General features: G+C 36.2%; 1 protein-coding gene across 17 annotated transcripts in view; it reads left to right on the top strand.

Annotated features, from left to right (window-relative positions):
* SCMH1 (Scm polycomb group protein homolog 1) overlaps window positions 1–22144 on the top strand; it is a 133450-nt gene that overhangs the window by 5142 nt on the left and 106164 nt on the right. For 12 of the 17 annotated variants that reach the window (XM_053919927.1, XM_053919929.2, XM_053919926.1 and 9 more), the window contains exon 2: window positions 21156–21236. The exons of the other annotated variants lie outside the window; for them this stretch is intronic. The gene's annotated coding sequence lies outside the window, so the exon portion shown is untranslated. The remainder of the gene's footprint in view (window positions 1–21155; window positions 21237–22144) is intronic. 17 annotated transcript variants of the gene reach the window in all.

The following is a 22144-nucleotide window of genomic DNA, read 5'->3' as shown; positions in this document are numbered from 1 at the left end:
ATACAAGATTTCATTGGTAGAAAATGACTAAAGATGCTCTGATTTCACATTCTTTTTTATACTATCATACTGATTTAGATTTGAAAAGAAGCCTGCATTCCTCAATGTCACTAATATTAATTAAAGAACCCAGGGCTGGTCACTTTGCCTCTCTGATCCTTAGTTCCCTCATATATAAAATAAGGGAAGGTATAGGTATAAGGTTTAGCTAAGATAGTATGTGTAAAGCACTTTATATAAGGTCAGTTACATGCTAGGTTCTCAAATGTTGACCCCTGGCCCCCAGATCTGTAAATTAGAAAATTTAACAAAACCATTGACAAGGCCTTAGTGCTAACTCCCTGGCCACCAGGAAATTGCTAGAACTAATTATTTTGATAACCTTATGGCCGTATAAACCCAGCAAATCTTATCATCTGTCATCTTTGTCCCACTCCCCCCAGTCATCTGTCTTCTTCTATACTATTCGTCCTGTGCTGACTTGGCTTCCTCTCCCTGCCCCTCTCTCCCAACCCTGTTGTTTCCTCCCTCTCAAACCTTTCCAATTCTCTGAAACTCCAGTTTCCACATTATTAACCATTTTGCTGGAATGCGTGTGTATGTGTGTTCTGGCCTTAAATGGAGGCTAGGTTCTGCTGAGTGATGGAGAGCAATATCACTTGGGTGCAGCTCATTCTCCCACACCACTGATAGGCAAAAGGAGAGAGATAGGATGACTAGTTTTTTATGCACCACTATTAATAGACTATTATCTCTCTATCTTTTAAAAATCCCTGTGCTCTGGCACAAGGGCTATACCACTTTGTCTTCTTATATATAGATCTTCTCTCATTTAGGACCTAGCACACACATTCTTCCTTTGCAACTCAATTTCTGTCCTCATCCTAAGTATCTTCAACATACATATGGACCGTTTCTCTAACACATTGGCCTCTTCAACTCAACTGATCTTTTTCTTTTCTTTTTTTTTAGCTAATCAGACACCATGGGCCTTGTTATCACCCTGAAATGGCTAACCTCTGAAATTTTAAATGAAGACTTGCAACTTTGTTCAAAATTTCTCCTATCTGGCCTTTCTCCCTACTAGATCTGTTCTTTGACCTCATTCAGGCCTATCTTTACTTCCTTTCCTGTCCAGCTTAATTTTCTTAGTCTGCCACATATTTCCTTCATTCTTTTGTCACTATACGCCATTAGTTTGCTCCATTGTCCTTCTGTCTCTGGGTAAAATCCCAAATAACCTCTCTCTTTTTGTCTAGATTAGCTCTGCTGTGCCCTGCTAGAAAAAAAATCACAAAATTGTACAAATTGTAAAAAATTATACATTAGACCTTCAAAACCTAATCATTTCTTTGCCCTCTTCTCTGTGAGGTCTTAGGTCAAACCTATTCCTTAAACTATGCCTATATTTTCTGGCTTCTTCCTCTTACCCAAGGCTAAATCTCTGACCCCTGTCTTTTCATTTCCTTCAATCTTTCTTTTCTGGCTCTCTCTTTTTAATGTAAATCTGCTTAGAATTTCAAGATTTATCTCATCTTGAAATAAAACTTATAAATAAAATTTTAAGCCCATGTTTCCCTCCAGGTACCACCCAGTCCCCCTGCCTACACTTTACTTAAACTTCTTGAGTTATATACATTTAATATATGAACTTTTTCATTCTCACTTCTTGCATTCTGTTTTTAATCTTCATCACTTAATAATGATAAACTTCAGTTTCCTCATCTAAAGACAGAGATGATAATAGTACCTATTAGGTACTATAGTACCTTAAGATTTTAGTGATTTTTAAAAAGACTTTATTTTATTTTTAGAGAAAGAGGAAAGGAGGGAGAAAGAGGAGAGAAACATCAATGTGTGGTTGCCTCTCACATGCCCCCAACTGGTGACCTGGCCCGCAACCCTTTGGTTCGCAGGCTGGCACTCAGTCCACTGAGCCATACCAGCCAGGGCTTTAGTGATTTTTTTTAAGTGATATAATCTGCACAGTGTCCAGCATATTGTAGAAATGCTATATATGTTACATGTATATGTTACTTTTATTATTATTGGTATATATTTAATTTGTAAAACACTCATGAGGCAATAATAGTCTTTTCCTTCCTTCCTTCCTTTCTTCCTCCCTTCCTCCCTTCCTTCCTTCCTTCTTTCCTTTCCAAATAAAGGAAACTGAGATTTACAGTTTTACAAACTTGCCCAAATCACACAGTAGTGGCAGAGTCCCTGAAACTGCTCTGATGAGGGTCTCCAATCTTCTTATTGCTAACACCAGGAAGAGGCCTTAGCAGCAGCATTTCACACTCATGATTATTTCCACTTCCTCAAAACATTTCTTCCTTTGGCCTAGGTGCACCTCAGTGTATTGGTTCCTCCCTGGCCACCTCATCTCAAATGCTGTTTGGATGAGAGCTCCATTTCTCTTTCGTCTTTCGTCCTGGACTATCTTCTCTACATTCCTTCAGCAATCTCATCTCCTCACTTGGCTTCCAGTAACATTTATGTACTCATAACTTAAATTTTTATCTATAGTTAAGGTATTATTTCAAAGTCAATAGATTCCAAGCTGAACCCAACTTCCTTGCCACTTTTCCTGCCCCTCCTCCTTTGTTTAAGAAATTTTCTCTTCCTGAAGAGTGCTTATGGTTTAGAGAAATTTATGTTTACTCAGTAAATAGTGTCGATCACTCAGAGATCAATAATACACACTCCTTTCTCTCAGGGAGCTCATCATTTATGATGCATACTTAACTAACTCGTACACAGCAATATAAAGTTAAATGCTACGCAACTGTATAAATACCCCAACAATTCAGAGGTAGTAGGAGAAGTCACTAACTTCTGGAGTGGTCATATAAAGTCCCCAACTTCATTGCTGAAGGGAAGCTGAACATACATAATTCAGGAATAGGGGCTGAGATGGAAAGGATGAGCATTTGGGAACAGAATTGCTTTTGAGGCTAGGATGGAAAGGTAAAAGTGAAAATTTGCCTTTTCTCTTAAATCCTTAAGATATTAAAAACTCCATTAAACCAAAAGTTTTTGTAGGATAGGTCAATTCTAATTGTTTCCTGGCAGAAAGTTTCATAGGTGCAATTACCAGCAGTTCTTTGACTCATTCTGTTGAGTATTAACTATGTGTTATACTCTTGGTATATTGAACAAAGTCATATGTTGACATCCGAACCCCCAGTACTTCATAATGTGACTATTTGGAGGTAAGGCCTTTAAAGAATTAAGGTAAAATGAAGTCGAGTGTATGGGCCTAGTCCAACATGACTGGTGTTATATTACAGGCTTATTCTGCTTTTCGAAAATTTGCTTTAAGCCACTTCACTTTTATGGAAGACCTACATTAGCAGTACCTAACTGAAAGAAATATGAGGAGGATTTTTGCTTTTACCAAAAAATGGTCGAAAGTAAAAATGGCATTCAGTATTTGTTTTGCAGTAAGCCGATACAGAGGCAGCTTGGACTCGGAGCACTGAGAGTGGCAGCCAAGCTCCTTCCCCAGGAACTTACTTAAACTCAGCATCTCAGCATCAAGCCACTATAGCTTCAATCTGTGTCTGTGAGCGTCTGTGCTTTATCTTGATTTGTTTTGTACATCTGTTAGCAAGATGTGTCCTGAGGTGATTACTTCTTCACTTTATACCTTTTGGGCTTAGAAAGGTTTCATAGGAACATACTACTTTCATACAGCACAGGAATCCTACGTAAGAAGAGGTTAGGACACAGAGGAAAGACCATGTGAAGATGGAGAAGAGAGCCATCTATATAAGCCAAGGAGAGAGACTGCAGAAACAATCAACCCTGCTGACACTTTGATCTTACACTTCTAGCCTCTAGAACTGTGAAAAAATAAATAAATTTCTATTGTTAAGTAAGCCACCCACCTATGGTATTTCTGATGGTAGCCTAAGCAGCCAAATAAATATCAATCCCAGAGTTATTTATATCCAGTTCTGCCTAAGAGTTTCAGGGGTGGTGTAAGTGGCATTAGGGAAGAAGATAAGGAAGGGTAGATGGTTACAGTTGCATATCATTGAAGAATGTTACACACATTCTCCTATTTAATTTGAAACATGTAATAACCCTCTTAGGTAGGATGCCAGATGATAAACACTATTTACTGGTAACAAACTGAGTTATATGTGAATTAAGTGATGTGCCCAATGTCAAACAGCTAGTAAATGTCAGAACAACTCAAAACCAGGTCTTTTTACTACAGATTTTGTGCTTTGTCCAGAATGATTCATTGTCTCCTATGACCTACCGTTTAAGACTCTGACTGTCTGAACCTCCTGCTGGAAATAACTTAAGGAAATTTAAGTATTTCCTTAAATTGTGAACATATAAAGGCTGCTACATTCTTTTTTCCTTCTGTATTTATTTATAAATGTTACAAATGTTAGCTTTCAAAATTAAAGCATGTACATACTGTATATTCATTTTAATCACTATGTTTATTGCTCATTGGTGTATTATAGGCACATCTCTAAGTGCTTTCTTATTTATTATGATTGTTTTACTTTCATACTTACATAAAATTTTCTCTGGGGCATTCAAACATGAATAAAGGCCATTTTAGTCATTATGTCTTGTAAAATATAATAGAAAACATGAGAGCCAGCATATTTGTTCTTGGAGATATTTGAGTAAAGAGCAGACAACCATTTGTCTTAGAGGATTTAGAACATTAGATTTCTAACCCTGAGTTTTTGGTGTTCTATCCTTTTTTTTAGAGATGGGGAGGGAGGGAAAAGAGAGGGACAGAAACATCAATGCGAGAGAGAAACATTGATCAATTGCTTCTGGTATGCACCCCATTCATCTGGGGATGGAACCTACAACCCAGGCATGGGTCCTGACCAGGAAGTGAACCGGTGACCTCTCATTTAATGGGACGCTCTATGAGCCATCCCGGTCAGACTTGGTGTTCTCTCTTATCTCCGGTTACCTCAAGGGACTGCTAGAAAGTCTCCAAACTAGATTAAATTTGTTTCTTTAAAAATAAATGAATTTGGGAGTATAAAAGTTTATAAAACCTAATGGCATAGAGGGTCACAATTCCAAAATAAGGGAGTACAGGATCTTAAAAACATCTAATTTACTTGTCTTCAGTTTTAAACTCATTCATTCAACAAATATTTATTAATGTCTACTAACTGCCAGGCACTGTGCTATGTATAGTGGCAAAGATGAATGCCATAAATTTTTAAATTCAAAGACAAGCCACAGAGTTAAAGAATATTTTAGTGATAAATATAACAGCCAAATATTACTATCTATAATAACAAAAGATTCCTACAAATAAATTAGAAAAAGACTAATAAATAGAAAAATGACAAGGCATAAAAGAGACAACTTAAATGTTTAACTATTTACTGGTAATTAGTGGTAGGCAAATTAAAGCTCTAATGAGATATCATTTCACACCTGTTGGATTGGAAAAAATTAAGTTTGATAATACCAAATATTGGTAGGAATGTGAACTTACAAGAACTCTTGGACACTATTGATGATAATAGAAGTTGCAAAACTATAGTAAAAAACAATTTGGCGATATCTATTAAAACTAAAATGCATGTAACCTACAATCCAGTTACTTCACTCCTAGATAAATACTATTTAGAAACTCTCCACTATGTGTGTAAAGAGGCATGCAAAAATATTCATACATTATTATAGCATCAAATTCAAACTAGTCCAAATGTCTGTCAATAAAATAATGAAAATACTGTGGTATATTTACCTAATGGAATTGCATAAAATAATGAAAATAAATGAACTAGATCTATATAGTAGATGAACTAGATCTGTATTTGCAACCTGTTACAAATAAAAGGTTGAGTGAATAAAGCAAATGGGAGAATACATTTATATAAAGCTTAACATTCATTATTATTTAGGGAAACATACTTACATAATAAAGATTCAAAGAAATGCATGCTGATGACATTGGTCTGGCCAAAAAGTTCATTTGTTTTTTTCCTTAAGATGGCTGTAGTAGCACTTTAGTTGTCTTCAACTTCATTCGAAATAATTTTGTTAGATTGTATTGTGGCAGCTGTCATATCAGTGTGTATTAAAAACATCAAAATTGGTGAATTTTTGTGTAGCCATTTTAATACTGAACGAAGAAAATATGCAACATTTTCAGCATATTATGCTTCATTATTTCAAGAAAGGTAAAAATGCAACTGAAATGCAGAAGATTTGTGCAGCATGTGGAGAAGGTACTGTGACTGATCAAACGTTTCAAAAGTGGCTTGCGAAGTTTCGTGCTGGAGATTTCTTGCATGATGCTCCACAGTCGGGTAGACCAGTTGGAGTTGATAGTGATCATATCGAGCCTTTAATGAGAACAATCATATTATGTGGGAGAAGGCTGACATACTCAAAATATCCAAATCAATAAAGTTATTGGTGAAAATAAAAAATGTGTCCTTTATTTTATGGAAAAACTATATGGACTTTTTGGCCAACCCAATACATTAAGGACAGTGGGTATCTGAAGGGTAGGGTGGGGAGAAAAGACTGGTAATAATGCTAGGAAGAGCACACAGGAGACTTAAATTGTATTGATAAATATTTTTCAGCTAGTTTGTGGATAAATGTGTGTCCGTTCTTTATATCTTTTTATATATAAAATATTGTATTATGTATATATTTTTAAAGAAAAATGACATGTAGTCCTTGTTGAGAGTATAATGCTAGGAGGGAGGGGGTAGCAAAAATATGAAGAGATGTTATTAGACTGAATCATGTAAAATAGTTGTTTTTATGGGTCTAAAATTGTCTAATATAGGCAATTTCAAGTGGCTCAACCTCATTTGATCTAATGTAGCAAGTGCTGTCATTGAAATATATTCAAAGTACTATGGGAACACAAGGGCAGGAACAGCTGACTGCCAGGGTAGAAGGAGGAAGATGATCTTTGGAAGGACTCTGAGAGAGAAAGAGAGGCAGACAGACATTTAACTGGATCTTAAAGGTTGAGAAGGAATTCACCAGATAGAAGAAAGAAGGCCTTTCAGATAGAAGAAAAGACCCATATTGAATGGATGGAATCTCCTAGGTGGAGTATGTGGAGGTCAAAGAAGTACAGTTAAGGAAGAGACTAAGAAGGAAAACAAAAATAACAGCAAGTATCTATAAAGCATTTACTATGCATATTTATATGCATAAAAACACATATAGTCCTCCCAGAGTTAAGTAATCTGTCCAAGGTGACAGGGTTACCAAGCGGTAGAACCAAGATTTGAACTCTGGCATTCCAGATCCAAAGTCTGCGCTCTTGGCCAGTAAGCCATACTCTGAATCATTGTATTATAAGCAAAAGTTAGGAAGAAGTGGTGTTTTGAATGTCAAGGGAACAACAGTTAACTTTCAAAAAGAAAGGAACAGGCAGCAGTGTGAAAGTTCCTAGGCAGATAAAGGAAGAACACTACAAAGAGACCATTGGATAACAACAACAAATCATTGTGCTCTGAGGTACAGTAAGGGACACCAAGATGATAGATAAGTGGGTATCTCAGAATAGTAGTAATTCAATCTACTAGTTCTGTGGGCCAGTAATTATAATTCCATTTAATTATAGAGAAATGGAGTTAGGGAAACTACAAAATAGAGCCTCTCTATTTTTAAACATTTGATATATCAACACAGTTGAAAGAATTTTAACCCTTTGCTGTCTATATTATCATTTCTCAAAAATGTAACTAGGGTTAATATTGACAATTTTGTTTACACTGTATATACTGGCTTTAATAAAAATAGAACTTAGGCTGCTGTTAATATATTTTCAGAATTGGATGATATTCTAACGATCAGTCGTTCAATCTCCAATATTTCATAGGTAAGAAGATGAAAGAGACCTTGTAAGCGGCATGATATGTGGACAGAATTCTGGCTTAGTGGTTGAGTCCCAGTTCACGTCTCTGTCTGCCACTCACGGGCTCTGATTTAGGCAAGAGGCAGTTGCAGCCAGTGATCTCTTAAGATTTACAGCTCTCAGGTTCTGTGACTGTTAGGTCAGTTACTCAGTGCAGAAACGGATGCCTAAAAAAGGGAAATTTCCAGAGTCATGAAAACTGGGATTTGATTCATTTGACTCTTGGTTCAAGAAATCTGATAAAAGAATCATCAGAACATTTGAGTGACTGCTATATATCAGGCACATATTAAGTACCTGAAAAAATGTAAAGGCACATGAAATTGTTTTAGAATTTATCCACTATAAAAGTAATAACCAGCATCTGTTACTTTATTTATACATATCCTGTCTTATTCCAGAATGTAGTAAAAGCATACCAACTCTGTGTAACATGATAACTAAGAAAGAGAATAACCTTTTTTGAGTAACTGTCAGTCACATTGCAACATGTAAACATACATTTTTCTCACCCACCTGCATATAGGTGTTATTAGCTCCATTTTATACATAAAGAAACTGAGACTCAAAGCTCTCTGCCAAGATCATACAATTTATAAGTGATAGGCCTCAGTTTCAAATCCAGATTAGCCTGACTTCAACTCTAATGCCCTTTCCATTTCACCATGTACCATATTTGCCATGTGTAATGCACACACTTTTGCCCAAACTTTTGAGTGAAAAATAACGATGGGCATTATACATGGGTATAATGATTACATACCATGGGTATAATAGTCCCATGTATAATGCGCACAAAAACACGGGTGCACATTATACATAGGAGCGCATTATACACAGCAACATATGGCACACTCCCCTCAAGCAGTGTTACAGAATTCCGAGACTTTATCAGTGAAGGAGGCAAGGTTTACTCATAAGAACTCACCTCTTGCCCTGGCAGGGTGGCTCAGTTGGTTGGAGCATCATCCTGTATACACCAGAAAATAAAAAAGTTACAGGTTTGATTCCCAGTCAGGGCACATACCTAGGTTGCAGGTTTGATCCCCAGTCAGGGCATGTAGGAGAGTCAACTGATAGATATTTCTCTCTCCATCTCTCCCTCTCTCACACTCTCTCCCTCTCCTCCACTTCTCCCCACCTTCCTCTCTCTAAAATCAATAAACATATCCTCAAGTAAGGATTTAAAAAAAAAGAATTGACTTTTTTAATATATCCTATCTCAACAAAAAATGGAAGCAAACTAGAAAAATCCTAGAACACTTCAGTGAATCAGAGTCATGATTATTTTTAATTTGAGCAAATATATGAACAGTTTTCTTCTTAGAGCTAGTGTTTATATTCAATAAGTTGCAAAGTTTCTGTACCTCCTTAACCTTTGGTGTACATTCTTAAGCAACAAACATTTGCCAGATACCTAGTAAGTATACAAAGGCGAGAATTAGATGTGATTCCTCCCCTCAGTGAGCTTACGATCCAGGAAATAATTGAATTAAAAATATTAGAACTTTACCTCAGTGGTCTTCCTCCCTAAAACCTGTAACTCGAGTCTAACCATGAGAAGAACATCAGACAAATCCCAGTTGAGGGGAATTCTGCAAAATGCCTGATGAATATTCCTCAAAACTGTGAAGGTCATCAACCAAGGAAAGTAGAGAAACTGTCAGCCAAGAAGAACCCAAGGAGGCATGACAATCAAATGTAATGTGTTTTCCTAATTGAGATCCTGGAGCAGAAAAAGGGTTCTAGGTAAAAACCAAGGACATCTCAATAAAATGTGGAAATGTGGACTTTAGTTAACAATATATCAATTAATTGTAATAAATGTATCATACTAATGTAAGATATTAATAATAGGGGAATCTGTGTGCAGATTATATGGGAACTGTGAATTATCCTTGCAGATCTCCTGTAAATCTAAAGTTGTTCTAAAATACAGGCTTATCTTTTAAAGGTTGTAAAATTAAAATAATTTTTGTGCTATTTCTTTGGGATTCAAAAAATAATCAAATGGGACTACATCAAACTAAAGAGTTTTGCACAGCAAAGGAACCCAACAAAATGAGAAGACAACCTACTGAATGGGAGAAGATATTCACAAATGATACATCCAATAAGGGGTTAATATTTAAAATATATAAGGAACTCATATGACTTACCAAGAACACATCCAATTAAAAAGTGGACAATGGTTAATAAAAAGCAAAAAAAAAAAAAGAAATGGGCAGAGGACCTGAATAGAAATTTCTCCAAAGAGGACACACAAACGGCCAGTAGACGTAAAAAGGTACTCAACATTGCTAGTCATCAGGGAAATACAAATTAAAACCACAATGAGATATCACCTCACACCTGTCAGAATGGCTATCAGTGAATAAACAAACAGCAAGTGTTGGCGAGGATGTGGAGAAAAGGGAACCCCTTACACTGTTGGAGGGATTGTGTATTAGTGCAGCCACTATAGAAAACAGTGTGGAGATTCCTCCAAAAATTAAAAATAGAGCTGCCATACAATCCAGCAATTACTCTTCTGAGTATATATCCAAAGAAATCCAAAACACTAATTCAAAAAGATGTACATACCCCTGTGTTCATTGCAGCATTACTAATTAATAACCAGGATATGGAAGCAACCTAAGTGCCCATCAGTAGATGAATGGATAAAGCTTGAAGCACTTCTGCTGGTATGAAATTCTCAAAAACTTTTCAGTCTCCCATGTAATTCATGGGGTCCAAACCATCTGATAAGAGGGTCCTCCACAGATCTTTCCTGGGTAACCAGGTATGTGTGGATATATATCTATAGATGTAGATATAGATATATATCCACATCTCTATTTCTAATTCTGCAATGGTTAATTGTATCCATGAGTCAGGCAAGTGATTGTCCAGCCACACCCTTGTCCCTGTTTCCAGAGCACACTGTTTGGATAGCCAGAGAATTTTCCAAATCATCAAGTGCTGGTTCCTTTTTGCTTAACAGTTTATTCTTCAGTTCATCTCTTCTCATATTTCATTATAAGCACCAAGGAAAAAGTAGGCCGCAATTTCAACACTTTACTTAGAAATCTCCTCAACTAAATAAATATCTTAAGTTCATAATTTCCAAGTCCACCCAATGACTGGACACAGTTCAGACACATTTTCTGCCAATTTAACAAGAAGTGTTTTTCCTCCAGTGTCGAATAACATGTTCATCATTTCCTTCTAAGGCCTCACTAGAAGCACCTGTAATGTTCATATTTCTACCTACCATCTCTTCAAGGTAGTCTAGGTTTTCTCTTTCAATCCTCTACTTATCCAATTCCAAAGCTACTTCCTCAGTTTTAAGTTCTTGTTAGAGCAGCACTCTACTCTCATCATTACCAAAATCTTTATTGGTTTGCTGCGGCAACCAGAAGCTGGAAGAAGCAAAGAAGGAGCTTCTCCTGCAGACTTCAGAGAGAACATGACTGCAATGTCTTTATTTTAGATTTCTAGCCTCTAGAACTGTGCGAGGATGAATTTCTGTTGTTTATTACATTCAATATATGGTACTTTATTACGGCAGCCCTAAGAAGCCGAAATAGTTACCTGGAGGTACTGTAGTCATTAGTGGAAGACAGTGTGTATATGTGTTATCTTTTAATATCCACAGGATTTTCTGCCATTTCTGTTTCTTCTTTTAAACCATAATTGTGTTTAGTTGCACTATAAAGTTCACTGCATTTCACTGTGTATAAAGTGCACCGATGTTTTTGTGTGTGTTATACACAGGATTATTATGCCCAGTATTATAACCATGGTATGTGATCACTATACCCATGTATAATGGCATCCTTATTTTTTCCTAAAAAATTTGGGCAAAAAGTGCATATTATACATGGCAAAATATGGTACTTTTATTGTGTTAACAGCTTATAATGTGGCTTTATCTCAGGAGAGTACCTTTAAAGCATTGGTAGGGATGCTCTGGTACCAAGAAACCTTTATTTTTTTACTTATTTAAAAAAAAATTTTATTGTGTTTTTTCCATTATCATTTAACCCCTTATACTCCCCTCCCCTGTAATCACCACACTGTTGTCCACATCCATGAGTCTTTTTTCCTTTTTGCTCAATCCCTCCACGCCCTATCCCCCCACCCATAGCTGTCATCCTGTTTTCTATGAGTCTGTCTCTGTTTTGCTTGTTAGTTGTGTTTGTTCATTAGATTCCACATGTAAGTGAAATCATATGGTACTTGTCTTTCCCTGACTGGCTTGTTTCACTTAGCATAATGTTTTCCAGGTCCATTCACGCTGTCGCAAAGGGTAGAATTTTCTTCTTTTTTACAGCTGAGTAGTATTCCATCGTGTAAATGTCCCATAGTTGTTTTATCCACTCATCTACTGATGGACACTTGGGCTGCTTCCATATCTTAGCAATTGTAAATAATGCTGCAATGAACATAGTGTTGCTTATAGTCTTTCAAATTAGGGTTTTAGGTTTCTTCAGATATATTCCCAGAAGTGGGATCACTGGATCAAAAGGAAGATCCATTTTTAATTTTTTGAGGTATCTCCATACTGCCTTCCACAGTGATTGTACCAGTCTGTATTCCCACCAACAGTGCAAAAGGGTTCCCCTTTCTCCACGTCCTTGCCAACACTTGTTTGTAGATTTACTGATGATAGCCATTCTGACAGGTGTGAGGTGATAATATCATTGTGGTTTTAATTTGCATTTCTCTGATGATTAGTGACATTGAGCATCTTTTCCTATGTCTATTGGCCATCTGTATGTCCTCTTTGGAGAAGTGTCTATTCAGATCCTTTGCACATTTTTAATTGGATTGTTTGCTTTTTGGTGTTGAGTTTTATAAGTTCTTTATAAATTTTGGATATCAACCCCTTATCAGATGTATTGGCAAATATGTTCTCCCATTCTGTGGGTTGTCTTTTTATTTTGTTGATGGTCTCCTTTGCTGTGCAAAAGCTTTTTAATTTGATGTAGTCCCATTTGTTTATTTTTTCTTTTGTTTCCCTTGCCTGGGGAGATGTATCAAATAAAATATTGCTGTAAGCAATGTCTGAGATTTTACTGCCTATGTTTTCTTCTAGGACCCAGGAGTCTTTAAACTTTTGGAGGGTTAGGGCTTTAGTTTTACAGACCTTCCTTCTGCTAGAAAGCCTATTACTGGTTCTTGGTTTCCTTCTCATCTGGGTGAAACGAGAAAGCTACAGTGGCATTTCAGTTAGCCTTTCAATAGGCAATTGACCCATAAATGATGAATTACATAATGAGTCCTTTATCATTACTTCTAATGGACATCTGTGATTTTCAGTTTTGAGTTATTTTTTAACAACACAATCTTTGCCTATCCTAATTAGAACCTGTACCTTTTTGGATTCCCCTTAGTGCCAGTCACAGAGTTTGCTGGTCTCTTATAAGAAGCTCTATAAATGCTGTTTTATCTATGGCATCACTAGTGAGGGACCAACTCTAGTGATAAATAAGAGATGTTAGTTGCCAGAGCTGTCATTTCAATTTACCTTGCTTGCACTGAGCTCATTAATAAATTGCCACAATGGTAATATGAAAGTAATGAACCTTCTGGAGGCCCAGCTGGGGCACAGAGTGCTAGCAGGGGCCTTCAGGGCAACTGCCGTTGTTATAGGCAGTTCAGTTAAAGGATTTCAGGCTTCCCCCACCCCCTTTGAAACAGTTATATTTTGCAAAATCAAAATCCTTTTTTCACACTTTTGTACTTTCTAATTGAGTGGCTTTGAATTTAAGTCAACATGCCTACTATTGTCAGGCAGTGTATTAGACCTTAGGGATGTAAACACGAATAAAACATCCCTTAGAGCTTCACTGTCAAATAGGATGTAGAGGCATATAAACAAATAATTGTAATACTATATTTAAATGTTGTAAATAGAACCCGATATCAACATAGCACAAAAGAAGAAATGATTATCTAAGGAAAGGTGCTAAGAAGGCTGAGAAAGAGGAGAAACATTGATTTCTGAGCTAAATTTTGAAGGATGAGTTGTAAGCTGACAAATTGAATGTATAACGGGAAAAGGGACTTCATTATAGATGAGTTGAGGGACAGTAGGCCGTTTAGAATAACTTAGGGGAGGAAGGTAAGAAGAAGGAGAAAATGGGTAGATGAGGTTGGAGAAGTAAGTAATTGGGCCAGTTCTTAAAGGATTTAGGTTTTGAAGGGCTACACATACAATGCCAAGGCCTTCAATGGATTTCATTCTATAGGCTACATGAATCCCTTGAAGGATTTTCAACAGAGAAGCACTATGATTGACTTTTTACTTTACAAGGGCTACTCTGGTTGCCATACATATGATGGAATGGAAGTAGAGAGAGGTCAATCAGAAGGCTCTTGGTTAGTTTTGTGGAAGCAAACCAAAGTCTACTGCAAAGTATACTATGCATAGTATACTGCAAAGAGCATGATCTAGATTGTTTAAAATCCTAGTTCAGCCACCTACTAACTCTAACTGACATTTCCTCATTGGTGAAATGGGATAATAGTAATCTCTTATTAGATATTATAGAAAATCATGTGAAATAACATATATACATGGAATTGCTACCATGAGCTGAGTATAAATCTTAGATGTTATATATTTTTTATAAAGATTTTATTTATTTATTTTCAGAGAGAGGGGAAGGGAAGTAGAAAGAGAGGGAAACATCAATGTGTGGTTGCCTTTCATGCACCCCCTACTGGAGACCTGGCCTGCAACCTAGGCACGTGCCCTGACTGGGAATCTAACTGCGATCCCTTGGTTCACAGACCCGCGCTCAATCCACTGAGCTACACCAGCCAGGGCAGATGTTATATTTTTAACTTCTGTTTTTGTTGACTTTTAGGTAACTTACAACCAAGTATAGGATTTTTAAGAATCATTTTTATTTTCCTTCTACCACTCTGTCCCAGTAAAACAGAGAGATATCAGAACGTTTACCAACATTTTATATTCACATTAAGATCCATATTTTAGGGTTTTCCAAACATTTAAAAAATAATATAACTAAAGCTTTTTCTTTATTTAAAGATTTTATTTGTTTATTACTAGAGAGAGGGAAAGGGAGGGAGAAAGAGAGGGAGAGAAATATCTATGCAAGAAAGAAACATTAATGCGAGAGAGAAACATTGATTGGTTGTCTCTCCTACGCACTCTGACCCTGGGGACTCAGCCCACAACCCAGGCCTGTGCCTTGACCTGAAAAGAACTGGTGACCTTTCACTTTGCAGGACAATCCCAACCATCTGAGCCACGCCCAGTCTGGGCTAATTAAAGTTTTTTCCTTTGGCCACCCTGCCAGACTCTCAGTTGGAGAATCAGGCTTAGTGTCTTTGAGTTGGTGGTACAATAGGAAAAGACTGGAGCCTTAGCCCAGCAAATGAGCTTTTTAGCTAAGAAATAGCATCAGTTTACTCTGCCTTTGTTTCTTCAAGTGTAAGGATAATGTGAGTCGGTGTCCTAGCTACCTTGTTGTATCTATTGTGAGGATCACATCCTTTCTGTAAGTAAACATTCATTAAACTAACTGTCCATGGTTCCATTAGAAAGAGTGTAGAAATGAATCAGATATGGATCCTAATTTCAAGGGAATTATAGTGCTAAAAGAACTGTAAAAGATGTATACAAATAACTGTAACACAAATAAGATAATATGTTAGTTAACTTTGAAAATTATAAAGGAGTAAAACTAGAAGTCATTTATATTTTGTATAGTATATTGTAAAAATATGTTTTATAAAATATATTTCACAGGTTCTTATTTAAATTGCTTCAAGTAAAGCTGGGATAGAATTACTTTCTTAGATACTTGTGGAAAATAAATGATAAAGATAGATTTAGATTTTAGGAAGATTTTTTAAACCTATATACATATTTTGACCCCAGGTTTAGTATTCACCAATTAAGGTATTCTCTGAGACTTAGGGGTGGGGTGGGGTATGTGTGTGTAATGGAGATAATATGACTTACCTTTCAGATTTGTTGTGTTGAAATGGTCACATATGTAAAAGTGCTAAAAACGATGTTGGTTCTTTCCTTTTAGTCTCTTTGTTCTAGCCTACCCAACTTTTCACTGTTTCCCAATGTTGAGCTTTGAGACAGCAGCTTCTCTGAGATATTTTAAAGTACTCTTTTTTACTTGTGAAAAGTTTCAAACATACAACAAAATTAAAAGGATTTTGCAATTAAAAACTTTATGTTCACCTCCTGAGTTTTACCATTACTTGTAAATATTACATATCTATTTATATGTCCCTCTGCCTATCCAGCTGTATTGAAATTTTTCTGGTGATTATTTAGGACTTTTCTGAAAGAGGTTTAAATTAATTTGGAAACCAGGAGTGCCAATACGTTTCAAATATTTATAATTAAATTACAGCTTTTCTGTTTGCATTGCTTTGTTCCTATAAAGAATTTTATTTACCAGGTTATTCATTATTTGGATCTCTTTGTACTGTCTGTGCTCCTACCCAGTCATTTCTAACCCTAACGCATCCCATTGCATCCTGAGGTGCCATTGGTTTAGCTTTTTTCGATGTCACATTTAGAGTAGGTTCCTTATGGTAGTCTTTGTTGTCTTTTTCTCCTTTTAAAGTATCTTTAAAATTAATTTTAAAAGATACTGTACATTTTATGCCTCATGATAAACAGTGCAGCTAGGAGCTTTGTTTGATTAAGAGTGAGATATGGGAAAAAATACAGACAACGGTAATTGAACAACAATAAAATAATTATTTTTTAAATGAGTGAGATGCTAGCTGGCACAGGTCTTAAAATCTCAGGTATCTCATTACTTTCCATCAACTCCCACTTCTTGTTTCTTAGCCTGGGTTTTTCCCCAGGACAGTTGATTTATTTAGTATGCCCTGGGAGTAAATAGAATCCTTTACCTATGTTTGGTTAGAGGCTGTCAGCAATGGATTGATTTTCTCCATTATATAGCTCTGTTTAGATTGTATGTTACAGAAATTCTTCAAAATTTCTGATTCTTTGATGGTACTCTTCCCTATTTTCCAGGGCTGATAAGTAGCTGGGTATTTACTCATATTTTTAAAATCTCGTATTTTTAAGAGACAGTACATGTCTTTTAAATGAGTTTTAGTCAGATAGAATTTGTCTTTATGTTACGTGGATTTCTTTAACAAGCTGTGAGGACTATATTGACAAAAGTCCATGCAATCAAGATAGGACATATGATGGAGAAAATCAGCCGGTGCTGGGGGCCTCTAATCAAACATAGGTAAAATACTGTGTTTATTCCTAGGGCATACTAAATAGCCCAATTTTCCTGGAAAAACCTTAAGCTTCAGAAACAAGAAGTGGGCCAACTTACCTTGCTTTGAATCCAAGCTCCACCACTTACTAACTGTGTAACTTTGTGCAAATTATATATCTCTGCACTAGTTTCCTCATCAATAAAATAAGATAATATAATAATATCTATCTTACTGAGTTGTGAGAATTGAAAAATTTAGTACAGACATTTAGAACCATGCTTGGCACATAATCAGTGCTTAAAATTTAATTTTGTTATTTATTTCCTCTAGGTGTGGGTTGTCTAACACAATAGCCACATGTTTAGTGTGACTGAAGTACCAATTTTAAATCTTGTTTATTAAATTTAAATGTAAAAACTGATTCTTGATTTAGTTACTGGAAAAATTTTAAGTATGTTTTGAATAACTTATATGAATCTTTTTCAACTATAAATTTATATAATTTGAATACAGGTCAAGTATTTCTAATAAAAATTTAGCATCTGATTTGAGATATATAATACTACACACCAGATTTTGAAGACAATATAAAAAGGAATGTACAATATTTTCACTGATTTTTATAATGGTTACTGGCTGAAATGATATTTTAATATATTGTGTTAATTAAAATGCATAATTAAAATAATTTTTATCTTTTTTAACTTTAAAAAACTCTGATTATTATAGAAAAGTTAAACTGACATGCTTGGCTTGAATTATATTTCTGTTGGACAACACTGCTCGAGCGCAGGGGGAAGAGCAATGGGAGAAGCATATGGACTGGGGAGGTGCTTTTTCTACTTATGCACATACCCACAGAGATTCTGAAAAACCTTCACCTGGTGGAGCCTCCCTTCCCATCAAATTAATCCTAATTCCTACCCCCTTGCTGAAAATCAGTGCTTTCAGGGAGCCTTCCCTCACTGATAAAGTGTTTTATATTCTTCAGATATGTCAGGGTAGGAAAAAGTTATGAATCACTGCTCTGTGTTAGAGTATTGCACCGGTTAGACACCTATCAGTGACTCTTAAGTGTATTTTATTGATTATGCTATTACAGTTGTCCCAATTTTTTTCTCCCCTTTATCACCCTCCTCCCTGCACTGCCCCGCACCCTCCAGCATTTCCTCCCCCTCTTAGTTCATTCCATGGGTTGTATGTATAAGTTCTTTGGCTTCTCCATTTCCTATACTATTCTTAACCTCCTGTCTATTTTGTGCCTACCATTTATGCTTCTTATTCCCTGTACCTTTTCCCCCTATTTACACTCCCTCCACTGATAACCCTCCATGTGATCTCCATTTCTGTGATTCTGTTGCTGTTTTAGTTGTTTGCTTAGTTTTTGTTTTTCAGGTTCAGTTGTTGATAGTTGTGAGTTTGTTGTCTTTTTACTCTTAATGTTTTTGATCTTCTTCTTTTCCTTAGATAAGTCCCTTTAACATTTCATATGATAAGGCCTTTGTGGTGACAACTCCTTTGACTTGACCTTATCTGGGAAGCACTCATCTGCCCTTCCATTCTAAATGATAGCTTTGCGGATAGAGTAATCTAGGATGTAGGTCCTTGCCTTTCATGACTTTGAATACTTCTCTCCAGCCCCTTCTTGCCTATAAGGTTTCTTTTAAGAAATCAACTGATAGCCTTATGGGAACTCCTTTGTAGGAAACTCTCTCCTTTCCTCTTGTTGCTTTTAAGATTTAATCTTGGGTATCTTTAATCGTGGGTAACTTGATTATGATGTGTCTTGGTGTGTTCCTCCTTGGGTGCAACTTCTTTGGGACTGTCTGGGCTTCCTGGACTTCCTGGAAGTCTATTTCCTTCGCCAGATTAGGGAAGTTTTTCTTCATTATTTGTTCAAATAAGTATTCAATTTCTTGCTCTTCCTCTTCTCCTTCTGGTACCTTTATGATTCGGATATTGGAACGCTTAAAGTTGTCCCGGAGTTTCCTAAGCCTCTCCTCATTTTTTTTGCATTCTTGTTTCTTCATTCTGTTCTGTTTGGATGCTTATTTCTTCCTTTTGTTCCAAATCGTTGATTGGAGTTCCACTTTCTTTCTCTTCGATGTTGGTTCCCTGTATATTTTCCTTTATTTCACTTTGTATATCCTTCATTTCTTCCTTCATTTTGTGACTGACCTCAATCAATTCTGTGAGCATCCTGATTACCCGTGTTTTGAACTCTGCATTAGATAAGTTGTCTATCTCCTCATCACTTAGTTCTTTTTCTGGGTTTTGATCTGGTCTTTCATTTGGGCCATATTTCTTTGTCTCAGTGCACCGAGACAGAATCAGTCTGGATGATTGTTTCTTTAACTCCTTGGTTGTTGGACTTCCATGCAAATGATTTTCTGGCAGTTTTGGTTGTTCTTTGTTTTTAAATCAGTTGTTATCCTTCTTTTGGTTATATGAGGAAGCAAAGTGTTTCTGCCTATGCCTCCATATTGGCCAGAACTCACCTGTCAGTGATTTTGATGAAATAAATATCTGGAGTTCTCTGAACTAGTGCTACTATATAAAATTGTTCTCTGAAATAAAGTCTGCCACTAACCCTGGTCCAACAAACCCTAGAGACTTAAAATGAGGAAGAATTAAAGTAGATTTTAATTAAGGGATAAATTGCTGGGTCTAAAGCTGAGAAAGTAGAGAAAGGCATTTTGTGTCCTGAAAGCTAAATTTCTGGAATTAAAAAAGACAACCTCGGAATCCAGGCAACTAGACATACTTTTTTTTTTTTTTGGTCTCCAATGCCTCTTTGTCCCTTCTTCCTCTTTTTTTGCATGTGGGTATCTAGGTTTCCCATCATCATTTGCTGAAATGAGTATTTTTTTCCCATGAATGGTCTTGGCACCTTTGTTGAAAATCATTCTACTGTGTAAGTTATGGTTTATTTCTGGGCCCTCTCTTCTATTCAGTTTGTCTATATATCCATCCTTATACCCATATCACACTGTTTTGATCACTGTAGCTTTGTAGTAATTTTGAAATCAGGAGGTGTGAGTCTTCCAAATTTGTTCTTCACTTTCAGGATTGTTTAAGCTATTTGGGGTTCTTTGAAATTCCTAATCCATGTGAATTTTAGATGACTTTTTATGTTTCTGCAAAAAAAAAAAAAACATTGGGATTTTGATAGGGATTGAGTCTTTAGATCGCTTTGGGTATTATTGTCATCTTAACAATATTAGTCTTCTAGTTTATGAATATAGATGTCTTTCCATTTATTTATTTTTTTCCATTTTAATATTACCATTGACCATTTGACACCATCTACTGAGTCTTGGGGATTTTCAAGTTTATTTATTTACTTATTTTTAAGCCTACTCTAACTTTTTTTATTGTTCAAATACAGTTGTCTCTACTTCCTCCCACCACTCCCCCCACCCCACCCATCCCCACTTCCCACCCTCGATTGTACCCTCCTTTGGCTTTGTCCATGTGTCCTTTATACATGTTCCTTGATGACCCTTCCCCCTATTTTCCCCATTATGCCCTCCTCCTCCCCTCTGATTACTGTCAGTTTGTTCTAAGCCAGGCAGTGAATGACAAATACCATGTGATCTCACCTATAAGTGGAACCTAATCAACAACACAAACAAGCGAGCAAAATATAACCAGAGACATTGAAATATTTATGTTTTCTTTAATATTTTTCAAGAGTGTTTTGTAGTTTTCAGTGTACAATATTCTAGTCCATGTGGCTGTTAAATTTCTCACAGTAAATTAATAAATGAACATTCTAGTTTACCCATCATTGTTTAATGACCAAAGATCTGTCAAGAGTCTATTCTGTTTTTGACATAATTAGGATTCTGAACCTACAAAGCTGAGGGAAGGATCCTGGAAATTGGAAACATAACCAAATCACTGCCCTTGGAAAGGCCTGTCTGATGTCCAGACTGCTGGTTTCCTCTGATAAAATCCTAACTTCACTGTGCGTCTTCTTTTATCTACAATAGTTTGTCCACATTTCTAATTTTTTCTCTTTTGCTTCTAGATTTCTCCATCTTACTAAAGAGAAATGATTTCCTATTTGGTATAGCTGATGGTACCATGCAAAAATCAGATCCTCGAAAAGGTCAGAACCTGTATTTATACGTAATAGAAATAGAGAGTTATCCTCTATTAGGCTGTGTATGAATGTATGTGTCACAAAAAGTGACTAGAGTGAATAAAAGAATCTCACCCTTTCTTGCCAACTTAATCCTGCAGTTTTAACAAGGCTGGCACGTCACTTACACAGCTCTCTCCAGTTTGTGAAGTACTCTTCACATGGTTATCTCATACAGTTTTTACAGTAACCTTATGAAGTGGTACTATTGCTATTCCTGTTATATGGAAACAATGCAGGGTTACAAGACATTCAAAATCTTAACTCTGAATGGCAAGATTTATTCCTAGATCTTTAGCCTCTAAATTTTGCCCTTCTTACTACATCATAAGTTCGTAATCAGTATCAGAATTTGGTAAACATGTAAGGGTTGAAACTGTATGAACACTGGAAATAATGTATGTAAAAGTCTGTGAAAAATGTTAAAACCCCTTTATAGATATAAAATACCAATAATAAATGAAATCTTGATATTGGGTGTCTAACATAATCTTTGGGGTGACACCAAATGCTTCAATATATAATATACCGTTGTCTTAGTATGTCGGACAAGTCTCTTTACAAGTTGCTGCCTACCTACTTACCTATTCTCATCTCATTCATTACCTATTCTCATCTCCTGTCATTCGTCTCTGTAGCTTACCCTACCCCTTTACATCTGCAATAAACTACGGGCCGTTGTCCAAATATACTATGCATTTCTAGGAAGTATGATGTGGCACCATTGGTGTTAGTAATCTTCCCTGTTCAAGAAGCATGAGCCAGAAGCATTCTAAAAAGCATTAGCTTCTTCTATGCTCTGGATCACACCTCTGTAAGCCTCTGGAAAGGGTAAACATCATACATAGTTGAAGCCTACTAGGATGGCCTGTAAG

The sequence above is a fragment of the Desmodus rotundus genome, chromosome 3 (genome assembly GCF_022682495.2).
Source record: "Desmodus rotundus isolate HL8 chromosome 3, HLdesRot8A.1, whole genome shotgun sequence".
In the NCBI taxonomy this organism is placed as follows: Eukaryota; Metazoa; Chordata; class Mammalia; order Chiroptera; family Phyllostomidae; genus Desmodus; species Desmodus rotundus.
The sequence above is the reverse complement of the archived record's forward strand: the minus strand, read 5'-3'. Positions and strand labels throughout refer to the sequence as shown.